General features: G+C 33.5%; 1 non-coding gene across 1 annotated transcript; it reads right to left on the bottom strand.

Moving 5' to 3' along the window:
• Positions 1 to 7,166: 7,166 nt before the first annotated feature.
• Positions 7,167 to 7,259, bottom strand: TRNAI-UAU (transfer RNA isoleucine (anticodon UAU)). The gene is given in 2 exon segments: positions 7,167 to 7,202; positions 7,222 to 7,259. It is a non-coding gene; the product is annotated as a tRNA-Ile (tRNA).
• Between the last annotated feature and the right edge of the window lie 17,696 nt (positions 7,260 to 24,955).

The raw sequence follows: 24,955 nt of genomic DNA, 5'->3' as shown, positions 1-24,955 counted from the left end.
CATTGTTGTACAGTTCAATATTATCAAAATTGTAAAATAATTCCTGTTTATTTATCTTAAATAATATTTGGTATAGATATATGTAACTTTAATGTTGCATAGGGAAAATATACACTATATTACCAAAAATGCAGTATCTTTAAATAAAAATAAGTTAAATCTCACTTGTGCTCTATATTTAAAGGTAAACATTGTTTTTTTGGTCGGAAGCACCTAAATTGTCAGTAAAGTCAGTGTCCAAAGAAATAAAAAAGGCAGAAAATTACCCTTTTGATGACATGGATGAAAGGACTTCAAGAAACCCATCAGCAATTGCAATAGAAATTGTTATTTTGTAGCCACTCTGATATTAAATTGCAATTAAAACTTAATAGGTATGTTTTGGTATATATGGATTTTCTGCAATACCATTAAGACAGTCACCTGAATTGAAAAAAAGCATAACTTCTAGAATGAGAATGAGCAACAAAGGAACATGCATCCTAGATGGGACTTGAAGCCACTGTCCCAGGTGATAGTAAACTTTTCAGAAAACTAATCCACAATGTCATTAGGATAAATGTCTGCTTTTAGATACTGGGCCATAATTTTGCAAGCTGAACAGTTCCGGATTGATAAGCAGATAAAAGTTTCTGGTGGAGCCATTTGTGCAGTATGAAGCAAGAATGAAAGGAACATCTCCAAAATTATTTTAATGAAATAAAGCCTATCACCCCAGATGGGACTTGAAACCACAAACCCTGACATAGGAGGCCAGTGCCGTATCTATTAGGCCACTGGGGCTTTGTAACATCTTTGAGTGAAACTGATTTTTTCGTTAGTATAATCATTAATTGTTGCGATATAGGAAAGCCATTTATTTGTGTTCTTTGCTTTACAAATCCCAGCATGAAATGTGATTGTACTATCCAGACCTAATAGTGTGGACCCTCATGTTACATTGCAGCAAAACAGATTGATGCAACTCTTTTACCAATAAAGAGGTAGTCTTTTGCATTCCATTTTGTTGACTAACTAAAGAATGTTTACAGTGCATATGAACCAAAGCAGCTGTGTGTACTGGTACTTAAAAACAGTCATGTTTGTGTTTTTTTTCTGCCTTCATATCAGGATGTTCAGGAAGCAGATGATAATCATTAACTGATGACATTAGAAAAAAAATTACATTTGCTCCAGGTGAGGCTTGAACTCACAACCTCAGCATTGCTCAACAGATACTGTCTTATAAGTCCTGCGCACAGACCGATTGCGCCACAGGAGCACATGGTCAAAGCGCATTATTTTTAGTTGAGTGATTTTAGCATCGAGTTGACTAAGTAAATTAACTTGGTTTATTAATTTTAAATTAGTTACTTTTTAAATCCACTAAACTACTGCACCCAATACTAAAGTACCTAATAAAAGTAATATTCTAATCATAAGGTAATCAATTATATTGTGCATTTGTGTTATTGCCCAGTTTTATGTATCCATAGGTGTATATTGCAATGAATTCATGCCATTGTTGTACAGTTCAATATTATCAAAATTGTAAAATAATTCCTGTTTATTTATCTTAAATAATATTTGGTATAGATATATGTAACTTTAATGTTGCATAGGGAAAATATACACTATATTACCAAAAATGCAGTATCTTTAAATAAAAATAAGTTAAATCTCACTTGTGCTCTATATTTAAAGGTAAACATTGTTTTTTTGGTCGGAAGCACCTAAATTGTCAGTAAAGTCAGTGTCCAAAGAAATAAAAAAGGCAGAAAATTACCCTTTTGATGACATGGATGAAAGGACTTCAAGAAACCCATCAGCAATTGCAATAGAAATTGTTATTTTGTAGCCACTCTGATATTAAATTGCAATTAAAACGTAATAGGTATGTTTTGGTATATATGGATTTTCTGCAATACCATTAAGACAGTCACCTGAATTGAAAAAAAGCATAACTTCTAGAATGAGAATGAGCAACAAAGGAACATGCATCCTAGATGGGACTTGAAGCCACTGTCCCAGGTGATAGTAAACTTTTCAGAAAACTAATCCACAATGTCATTAGGATAAATGTCTGCTTTTAGATACTGGGCCATAATTTTGCAAGCTGAACAGTTCCGGATTGATAAGCAGATAAAAGTTTCTGGTGGAGCCATTTGTGCAGTATGAAGCAAGAATGAAAGGAACATCTCCAAAATTATTTTAATGAAATAAAGCCTATCACCCCAGATGGGACTTGAAACCACAAACCCTGGCATAGGAGGCCAGTGCCGTATCTATTAGGCCACTGGGGCTTTGTAACATCTTTGAGTGAAACTGATTTTTTCGTTAGTATAATCATTAATTGTTGCGATATAGGAAAGCCATTTATTTGTGTTCTTTGCTTTACAAATCCCAGCATGAAATGTGATTGTACTATCCAGACCTAATAGTGTGGACCCTCATGTTACATTGCAGCAAAACAGATTGATGCAACTCTTTTACCAATAAAGAGGTAGTCTTTTGCATTCCATTTTGTTGACTAACTAAAGTAATTTTTACAGTGCATATGAACCAAAGCAGCTGTGTGTACTGGTACTTAAAAACAGTCATGTTTGTGTTTTTTTTCTGCCTTCATATCAGGATGTTCAGGAAGCAGATGATAATCATTAACTGATGACATTAGAAAAAAAATTACATTTGCTCCAGGTGAGGCTTGAATTCACAACCTCAGGATTGCTCAACAGATACTGTCTTATAAGTACCGCGCACAGACCGATTGCGCCACAGGAGCACATGGACAAAGCGCTTTATTTTTAGTTGAGTGATTTTAGCATCGAGTTGACTAAGTAAATTAACTTGGTTTATTAATTTTAAATTAGTTACTTTTTAAATCCACTAAACTACTGCACCCAATACTAAAGTACCTAATAAAAGTAATATTCTAATCATAAGGTAATCAATTATATTGTGCATTTGTGTTATTGCCCAGTTTTATGTATCCATAGGTGTATATTGCAATGAATTCATGCCACTGTTGTACAGTACAATATTATCAAAATTGAAAAATAATTCCTGTTTATTTATCTTAAATATTATTTGCTATAGATATATGTAACTTTAATGTTGCATAGGGAAAATATACACTCTAATACCAAAAAATGCAGAATCTTTAAATAAAAATAAGTTAAATCTCACTTGTGCTCTATATTTAAAGGTAAACATTGTTTTTTTGGTCTGAAGCACCTAAATTGTCAATAAAGTCAGTGTCCAAAGAAATATAAAAGGCAGAAAATTACTCTTTTGATGACATGGATGAAAGGACTTCAAGAAACCCATCAGCAATTGCAATAGAAATTGTTATTTTGTAGCCACTCTGATATTAAATTGCAATTAAAACTTAATAGGTATGTTTTGGTATATATGGATTTTCTGCAATACCATTAAGACAGTCACCTGAATTGAAAAAAAGCATAACTTCTAGAATGAGAATGAGCAACAAAGGAACATGCATCCTAGATGGGACTTGAAGCCACTGTCCCAGGTGATAGTAAACTTTTCAGAAAACTAATCCACAATGTCATTAGGATAAATGTCTGTTTTTAGATACTGGGCCATAAATTTGCAAGCTGAACAGTTCCGGATTGATAAGCAGATAAAAGTTTCTGGTGGAGCCATTTGTGCAGTATGAAGCAAGAATGAAAGGAACATCTCCAAAATTATTTTAATGAAATAAAGCCTATCACCCCAGATGGGACTTGAACCCACAATCCCTGATTAGGAGGCCAGTGCCTTATCCATTAGGCCACTGGGGCTTAATAACATCTTTGAGTGAAACTGATTTTTTCATTAGTATAATCATTAATTGTTGCGATATAGGAAAGCCGTTTATTTGTGTTCTTTGCTTTACAAATCCCAGCATGAAATGTGATTGTACTATCCAGACCTAATAGTGTGGACCCTCATGTTACATTGCAGCAAAACAGATTGATGCAACTCTTTTACCAATAAAGAGGTAGTCTTTTGCATTCCATTTTGTTGACTAACTAAAGAATGTTTACAGTGCATATGAACCAAAGCAGCTGTGTGTACTGGTACTTAAAAACAGTCATGTTTGTGTTTTTTTTCTGCCTTCATATCAGGATGTTCAGGAAGCAGATGATAATCATTAACTGATGACATTAGAAAAAAAATTACATTTGCTCCAGGTGAGGCTTGAACTCACAACCTCAGCATTGCTCAACAGATACTGTCTTATAAGTCCTGCGCACAGACCGATTGCGCCACAGGAGCACATGGTCAAAGCGCATTATTTTTAGTTGAGTGATTTTAGCATCGAGTTGACTAAGTAAATTAACTTGGTTTATTAATTTTAAATTAGTTACTTTTTAAATCCACTAAACTACTGCACCCAATACTAAAGTACCTAATAAAAGTAATATTCTAATCATAAGGTAATCAATTATATTGTGCATTTGTGTTATTGCCCAGTTTTATGTATCCATAGGTGTATATTGCAATGAATTCATGCCATTGTTGTACAGTTCAATATTATCAAAATTGTAAAATAATTCCTGTTTATTTATCTTAAATAATATTTGGTATAGATATATGTAACTTTAATGTTGCATAGGGAAAATATACACTATATTACCAAAAATGCAGTATCTTTAAATAAAAATAAGTTAAATCTCACTTGTGCTCTATATTTAAAGGTAAACATTGTTTTTTTGGTCGGAAGCACCTAAATTGTCAGTAAAGTCAGTGTCCAAAGAAATAAAAAAGGCAGAAAATTACCCTTTTGATGACATGGATGAAAGGACTTCAAGAAACCCATCAGCAATTGCAATAGAAATTGTTATTTTGTAGCCACTCTGATATTAAATTGCAATTAAAACGTAATAGGTATGTTTTGGTATATATGGATTTTCTGCAATACCATTAAGACAGTCACCTGAATTGAAAAAAAGCATAACTTCTAGAATGAGAATGAGCAACAAAGGAACATGCATCCTAGATGGGACTTGAAGCCACTGTCCCAGGTGATAGTAAACTTTTCAGAAAACTAATCCACAATGTCATTAGGATAAATGTCTGCTTTTAGATACTGGGCCATAATTTTGCAAGCTGAACAGTTCCGGATTGATAAGCAGATAAAAGTTTCTGGTGGAGCCATTTGTGCAGTATGAAGCAAGAATGAAAGGAACATCTCCAAAATTATTTTAATGAAATAAAGCCTATCACCCCAGATGGGACTTGAAACCACAAACCCTGGCATAGGAGGCCAGTGCCGTATCTATTAGGCCACTGGGGCTTTGTAACATCTTTGAGTGAAACTGATTTTTTCGTTAGTATAATCATTAATTGTTGCGATATAGGAAAGCCATTTATTTGTGTTCTTTGCTTTACAAATCCCAGCATGAAATGTGATTGTACTATCCAGACCTAATAGTGTGGACCATCATGTTACATTGCAGCAAAACAGATTGATGCAACTCTTTTACCAATAAAGAGGTAGTCTTTTGCATTCCATTTTGTTGACTAACTAAAGTAATTTTTACAGTGCATATGAACCAAAGCAGCTGTGTGTACTGGTACTTAAAAACAGTCATGTTTGTGTTTTTTTTCTGCCTTCATATCAGGATGTTCAGGAAGCAGATGATAATCATTAACTGATGACATTAGAAAAAAAATTACATTTGCTCCAGGTGAGGCTTGAATTCACAACCTCAGGATTGCTCAACAGATACTGTCTTATAAGTACCGCGCACAGACCGATTGCGCCACAGGAGCACATGGACAAAGCGCTTTATTTTTAGTTGAGTGATTTTAGCATCGAGTTGACTAAGTAAATTAACTTGGTTTATTAATTTTAAATTAGTTACTTTTTAAATCCACTAAACTACTGCACCCAATACTAAAGTACCTAATAAAAGTAATATTCTAATCATAAGGTAATCAATTATATTGTGCATTTGTGTTATTGCCCAGTTTTATGTATCCATAGGTGTATATTGCAATGAATTCATGCCACTGTTGTACAGTACAATATTATCAAAATTGAAAAATAATTCCTGTTTATTTATCTTAAATATTATTTGCTATAGATATATGTAACTTTAATGTTGCATAGGGAAAATATACACTCTAATACCAAAAAATGCAGAATCTTTAAATAAAAATAAGTTAAATCTCACTTGTGCTCTATATTTAAAGGTAAACATTGTTTTTTTGGTCTGAAGCACCTAAATTGTCAATAAAGTCAGTGTCCAAAGAAATATAAAAGGCAGAAAATTACTCTTTTGATGACATGGATGAAAGGACTTCAAGAAACCCATCAGCAATTGCAATAGAAATTGTTATTTTGTAGCCACTCTGATATTAAATTGCAATTAAAACTTAATAGGTATGTTTTGGTATATATGGATTTTCTGCAATACCATTAAGACAGTCACCTGAATTGAAAAAAAGCATAACTTCTAGAATGAGAATGAGCAACAAAGGAACATGCATCCTAGATGGGACTTGAAGCCACTGTCCCAGGTGATAGTAAACTTTTCAGAAAACTAATCCACAATGTCTTTAGGATAAATGTCTGTTTTTAGATACTGGGCCATAAATTTGCAAGCTGAACAGTTCCGGATTGATAAGCAGATAAAAGTTTCTGGTGGAGCCATTTGTGCAGTATGAAGCAAGAATGAAAGGAACATCTCCAAAATTATTTTAATGAAATAAAGCCTATCACCCCAGATGGGACTTGAACCCACAATCCCTGATTAGGAGGCCAGTGCCTTATCCATTAGGCCACTGGGGCTTAATAACATCTTTGAGTGAAACTGATTTTTTCATTAGTATAATCATTAATTGTTGCGATATAGGAAAGCCGTTTATTTGTGTTCTTTGCTTTACAAATCCCAGCATGAAATGTGATTGTACTATCCAGACCTAATAGTGTGGACCCTCATGTTACATTGCAGCAAAACAGATTGATGCAACTCTTTTACCAATAAAGAGGTAGTCTTTTGCATTCCATTTTGTTGACTAACTAAAGAATGTTTACAGTGCATATGAACCAAAGCAGCTGTGTGTACTGGTACTTAAAAACAGTCATGTTTGTGTTTTTTTTCTGCCTTCATATCAGGATGTTCAGGAAGCAGATGATAATCATTAACTGATGACATTAGAAAAAAAATTACATTTGCTCCAGGTGAGGCTTGAACTCACAACCTCAGCATTGCTCAACAGATACTGTCTTATAAGTCCTGCGCGCAGACCGATTGCGCCACAGGAGCACATGGTCAAAGCGCATTATTTTTAGTTGAGTGATTTTAGCATCGAGTTGACTAAGTAAATTAACTTGGTTTATTAATTTTAAATTAGTTACTTTTTAAATCCACTAAACTACTGCACCCAATACTAAAGTACCTAATAAAAGTAATATTCTAATCATAAGGTAATCAATTATATTGTGCATTTGTGTTATTGCCCAGTTTTATGTATCCATAGGTGTATATTGCAATGAATTCATGCCATTGTTGTACAGTTCAATATTATCAAAATTGTAAAATAATTCCTGTTTATTTATCTTAAATAATATTTGGTATAGATATATGTAACTTTAATGTTGCATAGGGAAAATATACACTATATTACCAAAAATGCAGTATCTTTAAATAAAAATAAGTTAAATCTCACTTGTGCTCTATATTTAAAGGTAAACATTGTTTTTTTGGTCGGAAGCACCTAAATTGTCAGTAAAGTCAGTGTCCAAAGAAATAAAAAAGGCAGAAAATTACCCTTTTGATGACATGGATGAAAGGACTTCAAGAAACCCATCAGCAATTGCAATAGAAATTGTTATTTTGTAGCCACTCTGATATTAAATTGCAATTAAAACGTAATAGGTATGTTTTGGTATATATGGATTTTCTGCAATACCATTAAGACAGTCACCTGAATTGAAAAAAAGCATAACTTCTAGAATGAGAATGAGCAACAAAGGAACATGCATCCTAGATGGGACTTGAAGCCACTGTCCCAGGTGATAGTAAACTTTTCAGAAAACTAATCCACAATGTCATTAGGATAAATGTCTGCTTTTAGATACTGGGCCATAATTTTGCAAGCTGAACAGTTCCGGATTGATAAGCAGATAAAAGTTTCTGGTGGAGCCATTTGTGCAGTATGAAGCAAGAATGAAAGGAACATCTCCAAAATTATTTTAATGAAATAAAGCCTATCACCCCAGATGGGACTTGAAACCACAAACCCTGGCATAGGAGGCCAGTGCCGTATCTATTAGGCCACTGGGGCTTTGTAACATCTTTGAGTGAAACTGATTTTTTCGTTAGTATAATCATTAATTGTTGCGATATAGGAAAGCCGTTTATTTGTGTTCTTTGCTTTACAAATCCCAGCATGAAATGTGATTGTACTATCCAGACCTAATAGTGTGGACCCTCATGTTACATTGCAGCAAAACAGATTGATGCAACTCTTTTACCAATAAAGAGGTAGTCTTTTGCATTCCATTTTGTTGACTAACTAAAGTAATTTTTACAGTGCATATGAACCAAAGCAGCTGTGTGTACTGGTACTTAAAAACAGTCATGTTTGTGTTTTTTTTCTGCCTTCATATCAGGATGTTCAGGAAGCAGATGATAATCATTAACTGATGACATTAGAAAAAAAATTACATTTGCTCCAGGTGAGGCTTGAATTCACAACCTCAGGATTGCTCAACAGATACTGTCTTATAAGTACCGCGCACAGACCGATTGCGCCACAGGAGCACATGGACAAAGTGCTTTATTTTTAGTTGAGTGATTTTAGCATCGAGTTGACTAAGTAAATTAACTTGGTTTATTAATTTTAAATTAGTTACTTTTTAAATCCACTAAACTACTGCACCCAATACTAAAGTACCTAATAAAAGTAATATTCTAATCATAAGGTAATCAATTATATTGTGCATTTGTGTTATTGCCCAGTTTTATGTATCCATAGGTGTATATTGCAATGAATTCATGCCACTGTTGTACAGTACAATATTATCAAAATTGTAAAATAATTCCTGTTTATTTATCTTAAATATTATTTGCTATAGATATATGTAACTTTAATGTTGCATAGGGAAAATATACACTCTAATACCAAAAAATGCAGTATCTTTAAATAAAAATAAGTTAAATCTCACTTGTGCTCTATATTTAAAGGTAAACATTGTTTTTTTGGTCTGAAGCACCTAAATTGTCAGTAAAGTCAGTGTCCAAAGAAATATAAAAGGCAGAAAATTACACTTTTGATGACATGGATGAAAGGACTTCAAGAAACCCTTCAGCAATTGCAATAGAAATTGTTATATTGTAGCCACTCTGATATTAAATTGCAATTAAAACTTAATAGGTATGTTATGGTATATATTGATTTTCTGCAATACCATTAAGACAGTCACCTGAATTGAAAAAAATCATAACTTCTAGAATGAGAATGAGCAACAAAGGAACATGCATCCTAGATGGGACTTGAAGCCACTGTCCCAGGTGATAGTAAACTTTTCAGAAAACTAATCCACAATGTCATTAGGATAAATGTCTGCTTTTATATACTGGGCCATAATTTTGCAAGCTGAACAGTTCCGGATTGATAAGCAGATAAAAGTTTCTGGTGGAGCCATTTGTGCAGTATGAAGCAAGAATGAAAGGAACATCTCCAAAATTATTTTAATGAAATAAAGCCTATCACCCCAGATGGGACTTGAACCCACAATCCCTGGTTAGGAGGCCAGTGCCTTATCCATTAGGCCACTGGGGATTAGTAACATATTTGAGTGAAACTGATTTTTTCATTAGTATAATCATTAATTGTTGCGATATAGGAAAGCCGTTTATTTGTGTTCTTTGCTTTACAAATCCCAGCATGAAATGTGATTGTACTATCCAGACCTAATAGTGTGGACCCTCATGTTACAGTGCAGCAAAACAGATTGATGCAACTCTTTTACCAATAAAGAGGTAGTCTTTTGCATTCCATTTTGTTGACTAACTAAAGTAATGTTTACAGTGCATATGAACCAAAGCAGCTGTGTGTACTGGTACTTAAAAACAGTCATGTTTGTGTTTTTTTTCTGCCTTCATATCAGGATGTTCAGGAAGCAGATGATAATCATTAACTGATGACATTAGAAAAAAAATTACATTTGCTCCAGGTGAGGCTTGAATTCACAACCTCAGCATTGCTCAACAGATACTGACTTATAAGTCCTGCGCACAGACCGATTGCGCCACAGGAGCACATGGTCAAAGCGCATTATTTTTAGTTGAGTGATTTTAGCATCGAGTTGACTAAGTAAATTAACTTGGTTTATTAATTTTAAATTAGTTACTTTTTAAATCCACTAAACTACTGCACCCAATACTAAAGTACCTAATAAAAGTAATATTCTAATCATAAGGTAATCAATTATATTGTGCATTTGTGTTATTGCCCAGTTTTATGTATCCATAGGTGTATATTGCAATGAATTCATGCCATTGTTGTACAGTTCAATATTATCAAAATTGTAAAATAATTAGTGTTTATTTATCTTAAATAATATTTGGTATAGATATATGTAACTTTAATGTTGCATAGGGAAAATATACACTATATTACTAAAAAGTGCAGTATCTTTAATTAAAAATAAGTTAAATCTCACTTGTGCTCTTTATTTAAAGGTAAACATTGTTTTTTTGGTCTGTAGCACCTAAATTGTCAGTAAAGTCAGTGTCCAAAGAAATGTAAAAAGCAGAAAATTACCCTTTTGATGACAAGGATGAAAGGACTTCAAGAAACCCATCAGCAATTGCAATAGACATTGTTATTTTGTAGCCACTCTGATATTAAATTGCAATTAAAACTTAATAGGTATGTTTTGGTATATATGGATTTTCTGCAATACCATTAAAATACCTGCATACCATTAAAATACCTGCATTGAAAAAAAGCATAACTTCTAGAATGAGTATGAGCAACAAAGGAACATGCATCCTAGATGGGACTTGAAGCCACTGTCCCAGGTGATAGTAATCTTTTCAGGAAACTAATTCACAATGTCATTAGGATAAATGTCTGCTTTTAGATACTGGGCCATAATTTTGCAAGCTGAACAGTTCCAGATTGTTAAGCAGATTAAAGTTTCTGGTGGAGCCATTTGTGCAGTATGAAGCAAGAATGAAAGGAACATCTCCAATATTATTAAAATGAAATAAAGCCTATCACCCCAGATGGGACTTGAACCCACAATCATTTAGGCCACTGGGGCTTAGTAACATCTTTGAGTGAAACTGATTTTTTCATTAGTATAATCATTAATTGTTGCGATATAGGAAAGCCGTTTATTTGAGTTCTTTGCTTTACAAATCCCAGCATGAAATGTGATTGTACTATCCAGACCTAATAGTGTGGACCCTCATGTTACATTGCAGCAAAACAGATTGATGCAACTCTTTTACCAATAAAGAGGTAGTTTTTTGCATTCCATTTTGTTGACTAACTAAAGTAATGTTTACAGTGCATATGAACCAAAGCAGCTGTGTGTACTGGTACTTAAAAACAGTCATGTTTGTGTTTTTTTTCTGCCTTCATATCAGGATGTTCAGGAAGCAGATGATAATCATTAACTGATGACATTAGAAAAAAAATTACATTTGCTCCAGGTGAGGCTTGAACTCACAACCTCAGCATTGCGCAACAGATACTGTCTTATAAGTCCTGTGCACAAACCGATTGCGCCACAGGAGCACATGGTTAAAGCGCATTATTTTTAGTTGAGTGATTTTAGCATCGAGTTGACTAAGTAAATTAACTTGGTTTATTAATTTTAAATTAGTTACTTTTTAAATCCACTAAACTACTGCACCCAATACTAAAGTACCTAATAAAAGTAATATTCTAATCATAAGGTAATCAATTATATTGTGCATTTGTGTTATTGCCCAGTTTTATGCATCCATAGGTGTATATTGCAATGAATTCATGCCATTGTTGTACAGTTCAATATTATCAAAATTGTAAAATAATTCCTGTTTATTTATCTTAAATAATATTTGGTATAGATATATGTAACTTTAATGTTGCATAGGGAAAATATACACTATATTACCAAAAATGCAGTATCTTTAAATAAAAATAAGTTAAATCTCACTTGTGCTCTATATTTAAAGGTAAACATTGTTTTTTTGGTCTGAAGCACCTAAATTGTCAGTAAAGTCAGTGTCCAAAGAAATATAAAAGGCAGAAAATTACCCTTTTGATGACATGGATGAAAGGACTTCAAAAAACCCATCAGCAATTGCAATAGAAATTGTTATTTTGTAGCCACTCTGATATTAAATTGCAATTAAAACTTAATAGGTATGTTTTGGTATATATGGATTTTCTGCAATACCATTAAGACAGTCACCTGAATTGAAAAAAAGCATAACTTCTAGAATGAGAATGAGCAACAAAGGAACATGCATCCTAGATGGGACTTGAAGCCACTGTCCCAGGTGATAGTAAACTTTTCAGAAAACTAATCCACAATGTCATTAGGATAAATGTCTGCTTTTAGATACTGGGCCATAATTTTGCAAGCTGAACAGTTCCGGATTGATAAGCAGATAAAAGTTTCTGGTGGAGCCATTTGTGCAGTATGAAAGGAACATCTCCAAAATTATTTTAATGAAATAAAGCCTATCACCCCAGATGGGACTTGAAACCACAAACCCTGGCATAGGAGGCCAGTGCCGTATCCATTAGGCCACTGGGGCTTTGTAACATCTTTGAGTGAAACTGATTTTTTCGTTAGTATAATCATTAATTGTTGCAATATAGGAAAGCCGTTTATTTGTGATCTTTGCTTTACAAATCCCAGCATGAAATGTGATTGTACTATCCAGACCTAATAGTGTGGACCCTCATGTTACATTGCAGCAAAACAGATTGATGCAACTCTTTTACCAATAAAGAGGTAGTCTTTTGCATTCCATTTTGTTGACTAACTAAAGTAATTTTTACAGTGCATATGAACCAAAGCAGCTGTGTGTACTGGTACTTAAAAACAGTCATGTTTGTGTTTTTTTTCTGCCTTCATATCAGGATGTTCAGGAAGCAGATGATAATCATTAACTGATGACATTAGAAAAAAAATTACATTTGCTCCAGGTGAGGCTTGAATTCACAACCTCAGGATTGCTCAACAGATACTGTCTTATAAGTACCGCGCACAGACCGATTGCGCCACAGGAGCACATGGACAAAGCGCTTTATTTTTATTTGAGTGATTTTAGCATCGAGTTGACTAAGTAAATTAACTTGGTTTATTAATTTTAAATTAGTTACTTTTTAAATCCACTAAACTACTGCACCCAATACTAAAGTACCTAACAAAAGTAATATTCTAATCATAAGGTAATCAATTATATTGTGCATTTGTGTTATTGCCCAGTTTTATGTATCCATAGGTGTATATTGCAATGAATTCATGCCACTGTTGTACAGTACAATATTATCAAAATTGTAAAATAATTCCTGTTTATTTATCTTAAATATTATTTGCTATAGATATATGTAACTTTAATGTTGCATAGGGAAAATATACACTCTAATACCAAAAAATGCAGTATCTTTAAATAAAAATAAGTTAAATCTCACTTGTGCTCTATATTTAAAGGTAAACATTGTTTTTTTGGTCTGAAGCACCTAAATTGTCAGTAAAGTCTGTGTCCAAAGAAATATAAAAGGCAGAAAATTACACTTTTGATGACATGGATGAAAGGACTTCAAGAAACCCATCAGCAATTGCAATAGAAATTGTTATTTTGTAGCCACTCTGACATTAAATTGCAATTAAAACTTAATAGGTATGTTATGGTATATATGGATTTTCTGCAATACCATTAAGACAGTCACCTGAATTGAAAAAAATCATAACTTCTAGAATGAGAATGAGCAACAAAGGAACATGCATCCTAGATGGGACTTGAAGCCACTGTCCCAGGTGATAGTAAACTTTTCAGAAAACTAATCCACAATGTCATTAGGATAAATGTCTGCTTTTAGATACTGGGCCATAATTTTGCAAGCTGAACAGTTCCGGATTGATAAGCAGATAAAAGTTTCTGGTGGAGCCATTTGTGCAGTATGAAGCAAGAATGAAAGGAACATCTCCAAAATTATTTTAATGAAATAAAGCCTATCACCCCAGATGGGACTTGAACCCACAATCCCTGGTTAGGAGGCCAGTGCCTTATCCATTAGGCCACTGGGGATTAGTAACATCTTTGAGTGAAACTGATTTTTTCATTAGTATAATCATTAATTGTTGCGATATAGGAAAGCCGTTTATTTGTGTTCTTTGCTTTACAAATCCCAGCATGAAATGTGATTGTACTATCCAGACCTAATAGTGTGGACCCTCATGTTACAGTGCAGCAAAACAGATTGATGCAACTCTTTTACCAATAAAGAGGTAGTCTTTTGCATTCCATTTTGTTGACTAACTAAAGTAATGTTTACAGTGCATATGAACCAAAGCAGCTGTGTGTACTGGTACTTAAAAACAGTAATTTTTGTGTTTTTTTTCTGCCTTCATATCAGGATGTTCAGGAAGCAGATAATAATCATTAACTGATGACATTAGAAAAAAAATTACATTTGCTCCAGGTGAGGCTTGAATTCACAACCTCTGGATTGCTCAACAGATACTGTCTTATAAGTACCACGCACAGACAGATTGCGCCACAGGAGAAAATGGACAAAGCGCTTTATTTTTAGTTGAGTGATTTTAGCATCGAGTTGACTAAGTAAATTAACTTGGTTTATTAATTTTAAATTAGTTACTTTTTAAATCCACTAAACTACTGCACCCAATACTAAAGTACCTAATAAAAGTAATATTCTAATCATAAGGTAATCAATTATATTGTGCATTTGTGTTATTGCCCAGTTTTATGTATCCATAGGTGTATATTGCAATGAATTCATGCCACTGTTGTACAGTACAACATTATCAAAATTGTAAAATAATTCCTGTTTATTTATCTTAAATAATATTTGCTATAGATATATGTAACTTTAATGTTGCATAGGGAAAATATACACTATAATATCAAAAAATGCAGTATCTTTAAATAAAAATAAGTTAAATCTCACTTGTGCTCTATATTTAAAGGTCAACATTGTTTTTTTGGTCTGAAGCACCTAAATTGTCAGTAAAGTCAGTGTCCAAAGAAATATAAAAGGCAGAAAATTACCCTTTTGATGACATGGATGAAAGGACTTCAAGAAACCCATCAGCAATTGCAATAGAAATTGTTATTTTGTAGCCACTCTGATATTAAATTGCAATTAAAACTTAATAGGTATGTTTTGGTACATATGGATTTTCTGCAATACCATTAAGACAGTCACCTGCATTGAAAAAAAGCATAACTTCTAGAATGAGAATGAGCAACAAAGGAACATGCATCCTAGATGGGACTTGAAGCCACTGTCCAAGGTGATAGTAAACTTTTCAGAAAACTAATCCACAATGTCATTAGGATAAATGTCTGCTTTTAGATACTGGGCCATACTTTTGCAAGCTGAACAGTTCCGGATTGATAAGCAGATAAAAGTTTCTGGTGGAGCCATTTGTGCAGTATGAAGCAAGAATGAAAGGAACATCTCCAAAATTATTTTAATGAAATAAAGCCTATCACCCCAGATGGGACTTGAACCCACAATCCCTGGTTAGGAGGCCAGTGCCTTATCCATTAGGCCACTGGGGATTAGTAACATCTTTGAGTGAAACTGATTTTTTCATTAGTATAATCATTAATTGTTGCGATATAGGAAAGCCGTTTATTTGTGTTCTTTGCTTTACAAATCCCAGCATGAAATGTGATTGTACTATCCAGACCTAAAAGTGTGGACCCTCATGTTACAGTGCAGCAAAACAGATTGATGCAACTCTTTTACCAATAAAGAGGTAGTCTTTTGCATTCCATTTTGTTGACTAACTAAAGTAATGTTTACAGTGCATATGAACCAAAGCAGCTGTGTGTACTGGTACTTAAAAACAGTCATGTTTGTGTTTTTTTTCTGCCTTCATATCAGGATGTTCAGGAAGCAGATGATAATCATTAACTGATGACATTAGAAAAAAAATTACATTTGCTCCAGGTGAGGCTTGAACTCACAACCTCAGCATTGCTCAACAGATACTGACTTATAAGTCCTGCGCACAGACCGATTGCGCCACAGGAGCACATGGTCAAAGCGCATTATTTTTAGTTGAGTGATTTTAGCATCGAGTTGACTAAGTAAATTAACTTGGTTTATTAATTTTAAATTAGTTACTTTTTAAATCCACTAAACTACTGCACCCAATACTAAAGTACCTAATAAAAGTAATATTCTAATCATAAGGTAATCAATTATATTGTGTATTTGTGTTATTGCCCAGTTTTATGTATCCATAGGTGTATATTGCAATGAATTCATGCCATTGTTGTACAGTTCAATATTATCAAAATTGTAAAATAATTCCTGTTTATTTATCTTAAATAATATTTGGTATAGATATATGTAACTTTAATTTTGCATAGGGAAAATATACACTATATTACCAAAAATGCAGTATCTTTAAATAAAAATAAGTTAAATCTCACTTGTGCTCTATATTTAAAGGTAAACATTGTTTTTTTGGTCTGAAGCACCTAAATTGTCAGTAAAGTCAGTGTCCAAAGAAATATAAAAGGCAGAAAATTACCCTTTTGATGACATGGATGAAAGGACTTCAAAAAACCCATCAGCAATTGCAATAGAAATTGTTATTTTGTAGCCACTCTGATATTAAATTGCAATTAAAACTTAATAGGTATGTTTTGGTATATATGGATTTTCTGCAATACCATTAAGACAGTCACCTGAATTGAAAAAAAGCATAACTTCTAGAATGAGAATGAGCAACAAAGGAACATGCATCCTAGATGGGACTTGAAGCCACCTTCCCAGGTGATAGTAAACTTTTCAGAAAACTAATCCACAATGTCATTAGGATAAATGTCTGCTTTTAGATACTGGGCCATAATTTTGCAAGCTGAACAGTTCCGGATTGATAAGCAGATAAAAGTTTCTGGTGGAGCCATTTGTGCAGTATGAAGCAAGAATGAAAGGAACATCTCCAAAATTATTTTAATGAAATAAAGCCTATCACCCCAGATGGGACTTGAAACCACAAACCCTGGCATAGGAGGCCAGTGCCGTATCCAGTAGGCCACTGGGGCTTTGTAACATCTTTGAGTGAAACTGATTTTTTCGTTAGTATAATCATTAATTGTTGCGATATAGGAAAGCCGTTTATTTGTGTTCTTTGCTTTACAAATCCCAGCATGAAATGTGATTGTACTATCCAGACCTAATAGTGTGGACCCTCATGTTACATTGCAGCAAAACAGATTGATGCAACTATTTTACCAATAAAGAGGTAGTCTTTTGCATTCCATTTTGTTGACTAACTAAAGTAATTTTTACAGTGCATATGAACCAAAGCAGCTGTGTGTACTGGTACTTAAAAACAGTCATGTTTGTGTTTTTTTTCTGCCTTCATATCAGGATGTTCAGGAAGCAGATGATAATCATTAACTGATGACATTAGAAAAAAAATTACATTTGCTCCAGGAGAGGCTTGAATTCACAACCTCAGGATTGCTCAACAGATACTGTCTTATAAGTACCGCGCACAGACCGATTGCGCCACAGGAGCACATGGACAAAGCGCTTTATTTTTAGTTGAGTGATTTTAGCATCGAGTTGACTAAGTAAATTAACTTGGTTTATTAATTTTAAATTAGTTACTTTTTAAATCCACTAAACTACTGCACCCAATACTAAAGTACCTAACAAAAGTAATATTCTAATCATAAGGTAATCAATTATATTGTGCATTTGTGTTATTGCCCAGTTTTATGTATCCATAGGTGTATATTGCAATGAATTCATGCCACTGTTGTACAGTACAATATTATCAAAATTGTAAAATAATTCCTGTTTATTTATCTTAAATATTATTTGCTATAGATATATGTAACTTTAATGTTGCATAGGGAAAATATACACTCTAATACCAAAAAATGCAGTATCTTTAAATAAAAATAAGTTAAATCTCACTTGTGCTCTATATTTAAAGGTAAACATTGTTTTTTTGGTCTGAAGCACCTAAATTGTCAGTAAAGACAGTGTCCAAAGAAATATAAAAGGCAGAAAATTACCCTTTTGATGACATGGATGAAAGGACTTCAAAAAACCCATCAGCAATTGCAATAGAAATTGTTATTTTGTAGCCACTCTGATATTAAATTGCAATTAAAACTTAATAGGTATGTTTTGGTATATATGGATTTTCTGCAATACCATTAAGACAGTCACCTGAATTGAAAAAAAGCATAACTTCTAGAATGAGAATGAGCAACAAAGGAACATGCATCCTAGATGGGACTTGAAGCCACTGTCCCAGGTGATAGTAAACTTTTCAGAAAACTAATCCACAATGTCATTAGGATAAATGTCTGCTTTTAGATACTGGGCCATAATTTTGCAAGCTGAACAGTTCCGGATTGATAAGCAGATAAAAGTTTCTGGTGGAGCCATTTGTGCAGTATGAAGCAAGAATGAAAGGAACATCTCCAAAATTATTTTAATGAAATAAAGCCTATCACCCCAGATGGGACTTGAAACCACAAACCCTGGCATAGGAGGCCAGTGCCGTATCCATTAGGCCACTGGGGCTTTGTAACATCTTTGAGTGAAACTGATTTTTTCGTTAGTATAATCATTAATTGTTGCAATATAGGAAAGCCGTTTATTTGTGATCTTTGCTTTACAAATCCCAGCATGAAATGTGATTGTACTATCCAGACCTAATAGTGTGGACCCTCATGTTACATTGCAGCAAAACAGATTGATGCAACTCTTTTACCAATAAAGAGGTAGTCTTTTGCATTCCATTTTGTTGACTAACTAAAGTAATGTTTACAGTGCATATGAACCAAAGCAGCTGTGTGTACTGGTACTTAAAAACAGTCATGTTTGTGTTTTTTTTCTGCCTTCATATCAGGATGTTCAGGAAGCAGATGATAATCATTAACTGATGACATTAGAAAAAAAATTACATTTGCTCCAGGTGAGGCTTGAATTCACAACCTCAGGATTGCTCAACAGATACTGTCTTATAAGTACCGCGCACAGACCGATTGCGCCACAGGAGCACATGGACAAAGCGCATTATTTTTATTTGAGTGATTTTAGCATCGAGTTGACTAAGTAAATTAACTTGGTTTATTAATTTTAAATTAGTTACTTTTTAAATCCACTAAACTACTGCACCCAATACTAAAGTACCTAACAAAAGTAATATTCTAATCATAAGGTAATCAATTATATTGTGCATTTGTGTTATTGCCCAGTTTTATGTATCCATAGGTGTATATTGCAATGAATTCATGCCACTGTTGTACAGTACAATATTATCAAAATTGTAAAATAATTCCTGTTTATTTATCTTAAATATTATTTGCTATAGATATATGTAACTTTAATGTTGCATAGGGAAAATATACACTCTAATACCAAAAAATGCAGTATCTTTAAATAAAAATAAGTTAAATCTCACTTGTGCTCTATATTTAAAGGTAAACATTGTTTTTTTGGTCTGAAGCACCTAAATTGTCAGTAAAGTCAGTGTCCAAAGAAATATAAAAGGCAGAAAATTACACTTTTGATGACATGGATGAAAGGACTTCAAGAAACCCATCAGCAATTGCAATAGAAATTGTTATTTTGTAGCCACTCTGACATTAAATTGCAATTAAAACTTAATAGGTATGTTATGGTATATATGGATTTTCTGCAATACCATTAAGACAGTCACCTGAATTGAAAAAAATCATAACTTCTAGAATGAGAATGAGCAACAAAGGAACATGCATCCTAGATGGGACTTGAAGCCACTGTCCCAGGTGATAGTAAACTTTTCAGAAAACTAATCCACAATGTCATTAGGATAAATGTCTGCTTTTAGATACTGGGCCATAATTTTGCAAGCTGAACAGTTCCGGATTGATAAGCAGATAAAAGTTTCTGGTGGAGCCATTTGTGCAGTATGAAGCAAGAATGAAAGGAACATCTCCAAAATTATTTTAATGAAATAAAGCCTATCACCCCAGATGGGACTTGAACCCACAATCCCTGGTTAGGAGGCCAGTGCCTTATCCATTAGGCCACTGGGGATTAGTAACATCTTTGAGTGAAACTGATTTTTTCATTAGTATAATCATTAATTGTTGCGATATAGGAAAGCCGTTTATTTGTGTTCTTTGCTTTACAAATCCCAGCATGAAATGTGATTGTACTATCCAGACCTAATAGTGTGGACCCTCATGTTACAGTGCAGCAAAACAGATTGATGCAACTCTTTTACCAATAAAGAGGTAGTCTTTTGCATTCCATTTTGTTGACTAACTAAAGTAATGTTTACAGTGCATATGAACCAAAGCAGCTGTGTGTACTGGTACTTAAAAACAGTAATTTTTGTGTTTTTTTTCTGCCTTCATATCAGGATGTTCAGGTAGCAGATAATGATCATTAACTGATGACATTAGAAAAAAAATTACATTTGCTCCAGGTGAGGCTTGAATTCACAACCTCTGGATTGCTCAACAGATACTGTCTTATAAGTACCACGCACAGACCGATTGCGCCACAGGAGAAAATGGACAAAGCGCTTTATTTTTAGTTGAGTGATTTTAGCATCGAGTTGACTAAGTAAATTAACTTGGTTTATTAATTTTAAATTAGTTACTTTTTAAATCCACTAAACTACTGCACCCAATACTAAAGTACCTAATAAAAGTAATATTCTAATCATAAGGTAATCAATTATATTGTGCATTTGTGTTATTGCCCAGTTTTATGTATCCATAGGTGTATATTGCAATGAATTCATGCCACTGTTGTACAGTACAACATTATCAAAATTGTAAAATAATTCCTGTTTATTTATCTTAAATAATATTTGCTATAGATATATGTAACTTTAATGTTGCATAGGGAAAATATACACTATAATATCAAAAAATGCAGTATCTTTAAATAAAAATAAGTTAAATCTCACTTGTGCTCTATATTTAAAGGTCAACATTGTTTTTTTGGTCTGAAGCACCTAAATTGTCAGTAAAGTCAGTGTCCAAAGAAATATAAAAGGCAGAAAATTACCCTTTTGATGACATGGATGAAAGGACTTCAAGAAACCCATCAGCAATTGCAATAGAAATTGTTATTTTGTAGCCACTCTGATATTAAATTGCAATTAAAACTTAATAGGTATGTTTTGGTACATATGGATTTTCTGCAATACCATTAAGACAGTCACCTGCATTGAAAAAAAGCATAACTTCTAGAATGAGAATGAGCAACAAAGGAACATGCATCCTAGATGGGACTTGAAGCCACTGTCCAAGGTGATAGTAAACTTTTCAGAAAACTAATCCACAATGTCATTAGGATAAATGTCTGCTTTTAGATACTGGGCCATACTTTTGCAAGCTGAACAGTTCCGGATTGATAAGCAGATAAAAGTTTCTGGTGGAGCCATTTGTGCAGTATGAAGCAAGAATGAAAGGAACATCTCCAAAATTATTTTAATGAAATAAAGCCTATCACCCCAGATGGGACTTGAACCCACAATCCCTGGTTAGGAGGCCAGTGCCTTATCCATTAGGCCACTGGGGATTAGTAACATCTTTGAGTGAAACTGATTTTTTCATTAGTATAATCATTAATTGTTGCGATATAGGAAAGCCGTTTATTTGTGTTCTTTGCTTTACAAATCCCAGCATGAAATGTGATTGTACTATCCAGACCTAAAAGTGTGGACCCTCATGTTACAGTGCAGCAAAACAGATTGATGCAACTCTTTTACCAATAAAGAGGTAGTCTTTTGCATTCCATTTTGTTGACTAACTAAAGTAATGTTTACAGTGCATATGAACCAAAGCAGCTGTGTGTACTGGTACTTAAAAACAGTCATGTTTGTGTTTTTTTTCTGCCTTCATATCAGGATGTTCAGGAAGCAGATGATAATCATTAACTGATGACATTAGAAAAAAAATTACATTTGCTCCAGGTGAGGCTTGAACTCACAACCTCAGCATTGCTCAACAGATACTGACTTATAAGTCCTGCGCACAGACCGATTGCGCCACAGGAGCACATGGTCAAAGCGCATTATTTTTAGTTGAGTGATTTTAGCATCGAGTTGACTAAGTAAATTAACTTGGTTTATTAATTTTAAATTAGTTACTTTTTAAATCCACTAAACTACTGCACCCAATACTAAAGTACCTAATAAAAGTAATATTCTAATCATAAGGTAATCAATTATATTGTGCATTTGTGTTATTGCCCAGTTTTATGTATCCATAGGTGTATATTGCAATGAATTCATGCCATTGTTGTACAGTTCAATATTATCAAAATTGTAAAATAATTCCTGTTTATTTATCTTAAATAATATTTGGTATAGATATATGTAACTTTAATGTTGCATAGGGAAAATATACACTATATTACCAAAAATGCAGTATCTTTAAATAAAAATAAGTTAAATCTCACTTGTGCTCTATATTTAAAGGTCAACATTGTTTTTTTGGTCTGAAGCACCTAAATTGTCAGTAAAGTCAGTGTCCAAAGAAATATAAAAGGCAGAAAATTACCCTTTTGATGACATGGATGAAAGGACTTCAAGAAACCCATCAGCAATTGCAATAGAAATTGTTATTTTGTAGCCACTCTGATATTAAATTGCAATTAAAACTTAATAGGTATGTTTTGGTACATATGGATTTTCTGCAATACCATTAAGACAGTCACCTGCATTGAAAAAAAGCATAACTTCTAGAATGAGAATGAGCAACAAAGGAACATGCATCCTAGATGGGACTTGAAGCCACTGTCCAAGGTGATAGTAAACTTTTCAGAAAACTAATCCACAATGTCATTAGGATAAATGTCTGCTTTTAGATACTGGGCCATAATTTTGCAAGCTGAACAGTTCCGGATTGATAAGCAGATAAAAGTTTCTGGTGGAGCCATTTGTGCAGTATGAAGCAAGAATGAAAGGAACATCTCCAAAATTATTTTAATGAAATAAAGCCTATCACCCCAGATGGGACTTGAAACCACAAACCCTGGCATAGGAGGCCAGTGCCGTATCCATTAGGCCACTGGGGCTTTGTAACATCTTTGAGTGAAACTGATTTTTTCGTTAGTATAATCATTAATTGTTGCGATATAGGAAAGCCGTTTATTTGTGTTCTTTGCTTTACAAATCCCAGCATGAAATGTGATTGTACTATCCAGACCTAATAGTGTGGACCCTCATGTTACAGTGCAGCAAAACAGATTGATGCAACTCTTTTACCAATAAAGAGGTAGTCTTTTGCATTCCATTTTGTTGACTAACTAAAGTAATGTTTACAGTGCATATGAACCAAAGCAGCTGTGTGTACTGGTACTTAAAAACAGTAATTTTTGTGTTTTTTTTCTGCCTTCATATCAGGATGTTCAGGTAGCAGATAATAATCATTAACTGATGACATTAGAAAAAAAATTACATTTGCTCCAGGTGAGGCTTGAATTCACAACCTCTGGATTGCTCAACAGATACTGTCTTATAAGTACCACGCACAGACCGATTGCGCCACAGGAGAAAATGGACAAAGCGCTTTATTTTTAGTTGAGTGATTTTAGCATCGAGTTGACTAAGTAAATTAACTTGGTTTATTAATTTTAAATTAGTTACTTTTTAAATCCACTAAACTACTGCACCCAATACTAAAGTACCTAATAAAAGTAATATTCTAATCATAAGGTAATCAATTATATTGTGCATTTGTGTTATTGCCCAGTTTTATGTATCCATAGGTGTATATTGCAATGAATTCATGCCACTGTTGTACAGTACAACATTATCAAAATTGTAAAATAATTCCTGTTTATTTATCTTAAATAATATTTGCTATAGATATATGTAACTTTAATGTTGCATAGGGAAAATATACACTATAATATCAAAAAATGCAGTATCTTTAAATAAAAATAAGTTAAATCTCACTTGTGCTCTATATTTAAAGGTCAACATTGTTTTTTTGGTCTGAAGCACCTAAATTGTCAGTAAAGTCAGTGTCCAAAGAAATATAAAAGGCAGAAAATTACCCTTTTGATGACATGGATGAAAGGACTTCAAGAAACCCATCAGCAATTGCAATAGAAATTGTTATTTTGTAGCCACTCTGATATTAAATTGCAATTAAAACTTAATAGGTATGTTTTGGTACATATGGATTTTCTGCAATACCATTAAGACAGTCACCTGCATTGAAAAAAAGCATAACTTCTAGAATGAGAATGAGCAACAAAGGAACATGCATCCTAGATGGGACTTGAAGCCACTGTCCAAGGTGATAGTAAACTTTTCAGAAAACTAATCCACAATGTCATTAGGATAAATGTCTGCTTTTAGATACTGGGCCATACTTTTGCAAGCTGAACAGTTCCGGATTGATAAGCAGATAAAAGTTTCTGGTGGAGCCATTTGTGCAGTATGAAGCAAGAATGAAAGGAACATCTCCAAAATTATTTTAATGAAATAAAGCCTATCACCCCAGATGGGACTTGAACCCACAATCCCTGGTTAGGAGGCCAGTGCCTTATCCATTAGGCCACTGGGGATTAGTAACATCTTTGTGTGAAACTGATTTTTTCATTAGTATAATCATTAATTGTTGCGATATAGGAAAGCCGTTTATTTGTGTTCTTTGCTTTACAAATCCCAGCATGAAATGTGATTGTACTATCCAGACCTAATAGTGTGGACCCTCATGTTACAGTGCAGCAAAACAGATTGATGCAACTCTTTTACCAATAA

Source organism: Taudactylus pleione, unplaced genomic scaffold, assembly GCF_031769625.1.
Source record: "Taudactylus pleione unplaced genomic scaffold, aTauple2 ptg000473l, whole genome shotgun sequence".
Taxonomy (NCBI): Eukaryota; Metazoa; Chordata; class Amphibia; order Anura; family Myobatrachidae; genus Taudactylus; species Taudactylus pleione.
This window is presented reverse-complemented; position numbering and strand designations above follow the sequence as displayed.